General features: G+C 41.4%; 1 protein-coding gene across 1 annotated transcript in view; it reads right to left on the reverse strand.

Moving 5' to 3' along the window:
* Prkar2a (protein kinase, cAMP-dependent, regulatory, type II, alpha) overlaps window positions 1-10,530 on the reverse strand; it is a 69,376-nt gene that overhangs the window by 57,038 nt on the left and 1,808 nt on the right. The window lies entirely within an intron of this gene.

The following is a 10,530-nucleotide window of genomic DNA, read 5'->3' on the forward strand; positions in this document are numbered from 1 at the left end:
GGCAGAGTTACTTATTCCAGAACGGGAAGCCAGCCCAAACCAGGGTTCTTCCTGGGAATATGCCAAAGTTGAGACAGAAGAACTGCTCACTCTCTAGTTTGGATCGACAACTGCTTAAGACACTGGGAAGCCAATGGAGGATCTTTTGCGAGGAAGTGAAAAGTAAAACAAGGAAATGAGATCCACAAGGAGATCAATAACAGGCCTATTACAATAAGCCTAAGAAAAGATGAAGAGGGCTTGAGCCAAGAGAATGACTGCAAGAAAAGAGAAAAGAGAACACAGTAGGAAGCATTTGGGGATTACATTTTATCTCCCTGGAAATATTTTCCCGAAAGGGATAGCCTATGTACACAAATTCCATGTGCAGAGATGACCATTGCGATCATCTGTTCATACAGTAAGTAGCTACTGAGCACCTAGAAAACAGTAAGAGGAAAGTACTGTGAGCATAAAGCATAAGCCATGCTGCCTGATTTCAAATCCCAGTATTACCACTTTTACTAGCGGACCTTGAACAAGTTATTTAACCTGACTCTCAATTTCCTTATCCATAAAAACAGGTTAATATCCGGGTGTGGTGGCAGATGCCTATAATCCCAGCACCCACGAGGCTGAGGAAGGGAACTGCAGTGAGTTTCAGGCCAGCCAGGGCTACACAGTGAGTTCAAGGCCACACAGGAATACATAACAAGACTCTGTCTCAAAACAAACAAACAAAACAGGAAAATAATAGTGGCTACCTTATAGGACTTCTACCAGGCAGAAAAGGAAATCTTTGAACTGGGTGATAAAAGACAGTACATTTCAGCAGGAAAACAAAAGGGACAGGACAGCATTCCAGGAAGAAAAGAAGACTACACAGAAGGGGAGAAGCCTGAAAAAATTCCTTGACCTGTGACTAGTCTCCACCAGGGGAACACTGCCACTTTGGCCAGCCCTGAAGGAAGGGCATGAAATTCAACATGTCCAGAACCAATCACAACTCCTGTTCCTCCAGGCTCCTCCCTACATCAGCAGGAAAGCTGCCACTGTCTCCCACTAGTTTTATTTATTCCCCGTGACCTCTTAACACGTGAACTGTAACAGCGGGTCTGTGCAGAATGGTAAACCCAAGATCATCTAGGCCCTGCGTGAAGAGACAGAATACCTCCTAGTACCTCCAGCACAAGACCTGACCGGCAAGAGCAGAAGCAAGAAGTGGCTACTGGGGGTGAAGTCTGAGGTGGCACAGAACACACCCTACCCAGGAGCAAAAAATGCCCACTCTGGGAACACCGGCTCTGAGGGACCATTTTCTGCTGTATGGTAAAGACCCAATTTTGTATCAGGCTTGCAGAGCTAGGGAAGTATCTCCTCCTACTCATTCCTACTCCCCTCCAGCCACTGGTATTTTGCTGGCTCTAATTCTGTATTTTCAAAGTTCTTACCAATACTCCAATTTCCCAAGATTTTAACATAGGTGAGTTCCCATGTTTTCAGACATGTGTTACATTATCAACTGAAAAGACTGATCAAACAATTATAGTTATCATATCAAACATCACGTATAGTGTAGTAAATAACTCTTTTTAAAGATAAAAATATGGGCCAAGGATAAGCTCAGTGGTAGAATGCATGCCTAGCATATGCAAGGCCCTGGGTTCAATTCAGACAGAGTGAGTAAGACAAGAACAGAGACAGAGGGGCAGAGGGGGCAGGACGGAGGGGAGGGGAGAGCAAGAGGAAAATTTAAAAACTGCAAGTTTGATGGTTAAATATAGGTCTACCCAGTTCCTGTACAAGTCAACTTCCAGTGTATTTAATTAATATGAATAAGTCATCAAGGGATTACGGAGGCAGTATCTACTTGCTAGACCTGAAAAACAAAAGACAAACCTTGTAAGTAGTGAAATGCTGGGCATGATAGCACATGCCTATTATTATGGCATATCTAGATGTCCCCCTAAAGCCTCAGGGGTCACAGGTGGAGCTTTTAAGCAGTGGCTGCAGGTAAAGTGTGTGATGCTGGGATTAAGGGTATGATACTGGGATTAAGAGTATGTGATTACTAAATTAGACCACTGATTGATTTAGCACAGTTCTGAGTGTGGATAACGGGAAGTGCCATCCTGGGTGTGCGTGCCACTGCCCAAAAGGCTGGTAGCCTGGAAGGGATAAAAGAGACAGGCTTGCTCTTTGCTGCTGCTGCTTGCTGCTTCACTATCCCTTGTCTGCTCGCCATGGACTGTTCTCCTTTGCAACGCTCCTTTGCCATGCCACCCTGCTTTGGAACCAGCCGAAACCTCCACAGACTGTGAGCTAAACAAACCTTTCCTCCTTTAAACTTTGGGTGTCAGGTATTTTGTTTCTCCAAAGAGAAAAGTAACTAAGACACCTGTGATCCTAATGTACTTGGAGGCTTAGGCAGGAGGATCACAACTTCAAGCCCAGTCTAGACAACTTAGTTACTTAGTGAGACCCTGTCTCAAAATAAAAAAGTAAAAAAGAAAGTAGGGGAGCCTAGGGCCATAACTGAGTATGAAAGCCTGAGTTCAGTCCTAAGTACCAAAAAAATGGTGATGACTGAACCAAAGGAAAATATTCCTTTTAAATGACAGTCCTCCTGGGTGTGGTAGCATCCACCTGTAATCCCAGTGTTGCGGATAAATCAGACCGTATCAGATAAAAGACACGTAGCATCGAGGCACCTGGAAGGCAAACAGCTTTCTTTATGCCAGTAGGCTGGGAGAAACTCAGTTCCAGATCACCAGCCCCATCCTGGGGTTAAACAGTCACTTATATAGGTTGTTAGAAGGAAGTACAAAAGGCAGATAAGGGGATATTCTACAATTGGTCACACATTGTCTTATCATATATTGCTAGGCAGACTTATTCTAAGCAAGTTAATTGGAGGTTACTATCATATAACGGGGAGGTCAGGGCTGAGGTGAGGAGATAGAATCAATCATTGTCTAAGCCTGAGCTAGGTTTGTCTTTAGGTGATAAATCTTTAAAACAAGCTAACAAGATGCACTGTCCGGCTGAGTTACATTTATCTTACAAAGTGCAGCTGGTTGTTGGAATGCCAAGGCTAGCTGAGTTTCACTATTTTCTAATTATGGGAACGGGGTTGGTCTGTTTTGGCCTATCCTTGAATCCAATGTCTAGTTATAAGTTTTTAAACTGCCTTTACCTCAGGAGGCTGAGGTAGGCGCACTGCTGCAAATTCAAGGCCTGCCAGGGCTACATAGTGAGTTTGAGGCCAACCTGGACTACACGACAAGACCCTGCCCCAAAAAACAAAAAGAAGAAAGTTTCTGCTAGCCCTGACACCCTCACTTAGTTCATTTCAGCCTCTAAACACATTTGAACTGCTACTGTGGATTACAACAGGGTCTCCTACCATCCAGCCTCACTCTGTCTCGGCCCAGTTCTTTATAATCACAGAGCTTTTTAATGTGTCTTCAACCCACAACAGCATTTCCAAGACTTGCATGGTCACAGATCTGTTCTAAATTGATATAACTAGATGGCAAGTATATCGACTGAACTTGGACTAATGCAGAGAGAAGTCTCTTTAATTGATGCAAAGAATAAACTCCATAATCAAAGTGGATTAGAAAATTAAGCCATTTCACTTTAATAGAATTTTACATATTTTGTAATTCACATCAGTTATAATGTCAAATGCAAATAATGCATTAAACTAGTTAGTAAATCTGAATCATGCAATAATATGCAAGTTCCTGCCAGGCGTGGTGGTGCATGCCTGTAATCCAGCACTTGGGAGGCTGAGGCAAGAGGATTATTACAAGTTTAAGACCAGCCTCGGCTACAAAGTGAGATTAAGGCCAGCCTGAACTGCATAGTGAGACTCTGTCTCAAAAAAAAAAAAAAAAAAAAAAAAAAAAAAAAAAAAAGCAAGTCCCAAGTTACAGATGTGTTCATGATACTCCAGGTAAAAGTGTGGAATGGTTTCTTATATTTGTATTTTTAAATGTATTTTAGAAAAAAATTGCTCAATGGTAGCTTTTCCTTTTTGAAAAAACTCTCAAAACTTCTGTCACACACTGACATTCTCCAGCTTTAGTAGGCTCAGAAGAGCCTGGAGAACTTGTTAAAGGCACATGGTCTGACAGCTGTTCTTCAGACAAGGTTGTTCCTGAGTACAGCAGAGCATTCACATGTCAGAATGAGAAGGGACTGAAATGCACATATCCTAATTTTTTGCTTACCTATATCTTTTTTAGGGGGGGACTGTTTTTTAAGTGAAAAAATATATCATTAGAAGAACAACAGGACTAGGAATGTAGCTCAGCGGTAGATGCGTGCCTCGTATTCACAAGGCCCTGGGTTTAATCCCCAGTACCACAAAACACAAACAAATGAACAAAAACAATAGAAAACATAGTTAAATGTCAGTAGTTCCTAACTTTTGCTGCCTATGACAATCACTTGGGAACTTGTCAGAACTACTGGTCCATAGATCTATTCCCCTCCCAAAGCAGAAATTAATTTTTGGATGTGTGGCCTGAGACTCAGTGGGTTTTTCTGTTTTGTTCTGTTTTTGCATCAGTGTTTTTTGTTTGTTGTTTTTTTTTGGCTTTTTGAGACAGGGTCTCACTATGCAGTTCATGCTGACCTTGAGCTCACTTTGTAGCCCAGGTTTGTCTCAAACTCGCAGCGATCCTCCTGCCTCAGCCTCCTGAGTGCTAGGATTACAGGCCTGTGCCACCACGCCCAGCCGCATCAGTGTTTTTTAAAAAGCTCCCAAGTCTGAAAACCACTGCTTGGTGGTTGACAGGATGGTTGTTTGTTTGGTTGTTTTTTTTTTTTCCCCAGTACCGAGAATCAAACTCACGACCTTGCGCTTGCCAGGCAGGCGCTGTGCCGCAGAGCTAAACCCCCAGCCTGGTTGACAGGATGAATGAAGGCTGAACTGTAGAATATCTTCTCTGAACAGATATGTTTTATAGATTTGCTTTAGAACATATAATTTATACAATTATAAAATTAAACTACAGTTAGGCACAGTGATGCATGCCTATAATTCCAACTGCTCAGGAAGCTGAGATAAGAGAATCAAAAGTTCAAAGCCAGCCTGGGCAACTTAGTGAGCCCTTACGTTCGAACAAAATTTTAAAAAAAGAGATAGGGATGTAATTTTTTTTTTTGGTCTTTTTGAGACTGGGTCTTACTATGCAGTTCAGGCTGTCCTTGAGCTCACTTTGTAGCCCAGGCTGGCCTCAAACTGGCAACAATCCTCCTGCCTCAGCCTCCAGAGTGCTGGGATTACAGATATGCATCACCACACCCAGATGGGATGTAATTCAGTAATAGTATGCATGCCTAGCACATATAAGGCCCTAGTTTCAATTTCTACTTTAAAAAAAAAGCAACCAAATGTCACATATGAACATTATATGAAGATGTGAGAAGCAATATAAATGCAGACTGAATACAGTATTTGATCATAAAGAATTATTTATTTTGGTGTGATAAAAGTTTGGTGGAAAAACATTTGGTGGGTATGTTTTTTTAAAAACAATTTTTGAAAGATATATTGTATACTAAAATATAAAATCATTATGGATAAAATTATTTCTGGAACTTGGGGGTAGGAATGATTCACAAGCTGGAGCCAGCTCACAGCACTGGGTGAAACTGATTCTAAGACTTTCCTCAACTCCACACTCAAGACAGCTACGGTGGTATCTTTAAAATAGCCATGGAAAATATATGGGTAAATATTCAACGAAAATTGATAAATATACATTAGAGTTGACGCATACCTACCATGGTATCACTAGCCATGAATTAATGAAATTAGGTGATCAGTAGGGGGAGTTTATTACACTATTTTTCTTAATATGGTGTTTATATAGTTCAGGCAAGAACTCAGTGCGTAGTCCAGGTTGGTCTCAAATTCACAGTGATGCTTCTCTGCCTCAGCCTCCCCAGTGCTGGGGGATTACAGGTGTGCACCACCATGCCCAGCTTTACATTATTCTTGTCACTACATATTGTCAATTAATAGACATTTACTCACTCTTTGCAAAGCACTCCCCTAAAAGATACATCTACCCAATAAACACACTCAAAATCAAAAATAAACACTGCTACCTACGAAACTCTTTCTCAATATATACTAGTAGATCTGTTATTTCTCTGTCCCTGGGGTACCCTCTGCCTCAAAAGGCCTATCTCCACACCAAGCACATCCTCCCAACTCAAAAATGATAGCTCTAGCCAGGTGTGGTAGCACACGTCTGTAATCCCAGCACTTAGGAGGCTGAGGAAGGAGGCACACCATAAGTTTGAGGACAGCTTGAGCTATACTAAACTACGAAGTGAGACCTTGTCTCAAAAAACAAAAAACAAAATGACACCTTTACTCCAAGAACTGGGAATCTTTTCTATCGTAGCACATACAAACTCTATGGCTCCCAGTTTACACTAAAAGCTCCTAAGGAGTAGAAATAGGGAATTTCCCACCACTTTTGGTCTACTACAGACGTGAGCACATACAGAGTTATTAAATATAAATGGACTGGGCTGCAGATGTGGCTTAATGGCAAGAGTGCTTGTCTAACATTCCTGGGTTTAAACTCAATGCCACAAATACACATAAAAGATTTTTTTAAACTATAAGTGAAAAAAAAATGGACTGAATGATTTCCTAATATTACCCAGCCTAGAAAGGACTAAGAAAACACAAGCCATTTGCTTATAGTTGAACGAATTTTACTGATTAACTGATCTAAATGACTGTCCCCTAAGTTGCTGGGATTGTGTGTGTGTGCCACTACCTAAATTACTTTAAATAGAACTTTAAATACAAGAAAAATAACACAAGCTAAAAGGTCCAGTTTCCAGCCTTTGAAGAGTCATACTTTGTTTTAATTGCAAAGTGCTGTATACTACAGGGGTGAATAAAAACATTACAATGAGAACAATTTATGATGAATATATAGTATTAAAGAACAATCCTAGTAAGTCATGTTTTAAGACATAAAAAAATTGTCCCAACACCTATTTTCATTCCTCCAACCACACTAAAATTATTATTAATTCTTATCATGAGCACATAGATCTTTATACATAAATTAAATAAAAGCAATTTATCTCAGAAATTCTCTGTTTCTTTAGATGTAACAATTCTGTCCACTCAGGCTCCAACCAAGAAAACCACAGTTTTCTGAAATAATCTTGAAATAAAATTTTCTTTTTGATACCAAGAATCGAACTCAGAACCTTGTGCTTGCCAGGCAGGTACTGCACCACTGAGCTATAGCCCTGGCCCCAAATTCTTAAATCCTTAAAAAAAAAAAAAAAAAAAAAAGATTCTTAATGAGCAAAATACATCTATTATTTTCTACAAGTCGCTTCTTCAGCAGAAACCGAGGCCATCCCACATGCTATCGCTGAACTACATCCCCAGCCCATCACCCATTTTTATAGAGTAAATACTTAATCCTGGAATAATCTCATCCTTCAGCTGAGGTATAGACTAAAGTTATTCTGTGCCAAAGAATGAAAACTCACAGTCTGCTGGTGTACACCTGTAATCCCAGCACTCAGGAAGCTGAGGAAGGAATTCAAGGCCAGCCCAGGCTACACTGTAAATTCAAGACCAGCCTAGAACAAACAGCAGAATCTATCTCAAAAATAAGATAAACAAAATAAAAATAAAAAGCCATATTGGTGTCTTCACAATAATTGACAAGCAAATCTTAAATGTCATGTAGAAATTCAAGGGACTAAAACTGGGCGTAGTGGCATATGCCTGTAATCCCAGGATTTAGGCGGCTGAGCCAGGAAGGAGCTGCGCATAGCAGCACATACCTGTAACCCCAGCACTTGGAAGGCAAGTGTAGGAGAGCAGCTGTGAGTTAGAGCCCAGCCTAGACTGCACAGTGAGTTCAAGACCAGCCTGTACTAAATAGTTGTCTCAAAAAAAAAGTCATCAGGGACTAGAGACGTAGTTCTGTGGCACAGCACATGCTTAGCATGCACAAGCCCTGCACTTAAAAAAGGGGGAGGAAGGACAAGCCACTGAATGGATGAAAATATCTAAATCATATACCTGATAGATGATTTGTATCTTCACTATATAAGGAACTCCTACAACCCAAAAATGGAAAGACAACCCTATGTATGAAGGCTTCAAAGACAACTCTCTAAAGGAAATGTACAAATGGCCAACAAATAATACTCAGAAAGATGCTCATCAGTCATGCTAAGGCCACTCAAGAAAACACCACTGCAATTCCTTTTGAGGTTAGACACAGATTTACCATATGGCCCAGCTATTCTATTCCTAGGCATATACTCAAGAAAAACGAAAATACACTTCTATTCACAAACTTGTACAAATGAATATTCATGGCAGCATGATTCGTAATAGTTGCAAAGTAGAAACAATCCAATTAACTGATGAACACCTTAACAAAATGTGGTACAGTATACCCAACAAAATGTGGTACAGGACCTACATTCAAACAATGAAATAATACTCAGCAGTAACAAGGAATGAAAAGGCAAAGCAGGACCAGCAGTAGTGCCAGCACTGGGGAGGCTGAGGTGGCAGAAGCAATTAAGGCTTTCTTGGCTCCTGTTTGCTTTTTTGAGAAGGGTCTCACTATGTAGACTTGCTTTGAACTCACTACGTTGCCCAGGCTGGCCTTGAACTCGAGAGTGAGTCTCCTGTTTCCTGCCTCAGCCTCCCAAGTGCTGGGATTACAGGGCTGTGTCAACATGCCCAGCCTCAATTAAGGCTTTGGAAAGCAGCCTGAGTAACACAGCAAGACTCCTTTTCCCAAAAAAAGGAATGAGGTACTGATATATGCTACATGTTAGGTGCCATGTACTGTATAATACTTTCTAGTAACAGTCATACTAATGGTAATGGGTGTTAAGTGGCATTTCACTGTGTACAATTTATTTTTGCCTTGTTTATAAATAGAAATCCAAGTTACACTGATTTCTATGATTCTATGCAGCATAGCCACTTGAGCCGTAAAAGTTACAATGATCGTAAGTTAGTCCAATTAGAAAGATAGGGAGCCAGGTGGAGTGGCGCAGGCCTGTGATCCCAACACTCAGAGGGCTGAGGTGGAGGACTGCTGCAAGCTGAAGGCCAGCATGAAATACAGTGAGATCCTGTCTCAGAAAAACCATCATCACACAAAACAAGCAAGCAAACAAACAAAAGTTAGGAAAGATGACAGGGCTAGGGATATAACTCAGTGGTAAAGCACTTGTTTAACATGTGCAAGGTCCTGGCTTCCATACCCACTACCACAAAAGAAAAATAGGGAAAAAAAAAAAAAATGATAAAGCTGGGCATTGTGGCACATGCCTGTAATCCCAGCACTGAGGAGGCTGAGGCAGGAGGATCACTGTGAGTTCAAGGCCAGCCTGAGCTAAACAGACCCAGTCTCAAAACCAAAAAAACGAGTTTTACAACTTGTCCACAACAATGGGGGGGTTGGGTCTTGTGTTACATTTGGAAAATAAATTCTGATTTTCCAAAATCCCTAACATAACAAGAGAAGCAGCAATGCTATTTCTACCCTTTTAATATTAAGAGATATTGTACAGAACACAATTCAACAGCCTTCCACAGAAATGGTCACTAACTCCTTGCCAGCTGTGGCGTGAATGTGAAGCCAGACAGCATTCAACTCAAATCCAGCTGTTTTTTTTTTTTTTTTGAATGGGATCAAAGTAACATGGTGTCGCTCAAATGTTTTCATGTTTTGTTAAATTTTAGTTCAAACGTATGATAATTCTTACATGAAACTGACAAAGCATTTTTAACCAACCAAGAAAATGAAATTGCTTCTGGACATCCTTATTTAAATCAGATATACAGTGCTACGAAACGTTGCTTGCTTGCTTTCCTGCAGCCCACACACTAAACAAGGTAGTTACTGTTTATTCGCACCAAATTTAATTCAATTGTAATACATACATGCATTTTTTTTCATTCCTAAGAACCGTGTTTTAAGAAATGCACACTCAAGCAGGGATGAAATGACCAAAGTTTGCTTGAAAATATTTCAGCAAAGGAGCTGGGTGTCGTGGCACACGCCTGTAATCCCAGCACTCTGGGAGACTGAGGGAGAAGAATCACAAATTCTGGCCCAGCCTGAGCCGCTTAGTGAGACACTGTCTCAAAATTTAAAACATCAGTAAATGAAAAGAGCTAGGAATGTAGTTCAGTGGGTTCCATTCTCAGCACCGCAAGAAAAGCAATTCTTTCAGCAAAGCGGTGTGGGAGGTGATCGCGTGAAACGTGTGACAGCTCATGGCAACTGTTGAACGCGAACGTATACACCCAGCGATCGCGACCTTTCCTTGTGTCTACGCTTGAAAGTTTCTCCGTAACTTTTCCAAAACGTGAAATCTCTCCGGAGTTACCGTCCCGCACAGGAAGCGCCAGGGGGTGAGGGGTCTTCGAAGCCTGAGACCGGGGAGGGCAGGCCGTCCGCGGGGCCGAGCGCCCGCCGCCCCGACCCGAGCAGCCCGGGCTCCTCCGCGCCC

The sequence above is a fragment of the Chinchilla lanigera genome, unplaced genomic scaffold (assembly GCF_000276665.1).
Source record: "Chinchilla lanigera isolate Chin_1 unplaced genomic scaffold, ChiLan1.0 scaffold00131, whole genome shotgun sequence".
Taxonomy (NCBI): domain Eukaryota; kingdom Metazoa; phylum Chordata; class Mammalia; order Rodentia; family Chinchillidae; genus Chinchilla; species Chinchilla lanigera.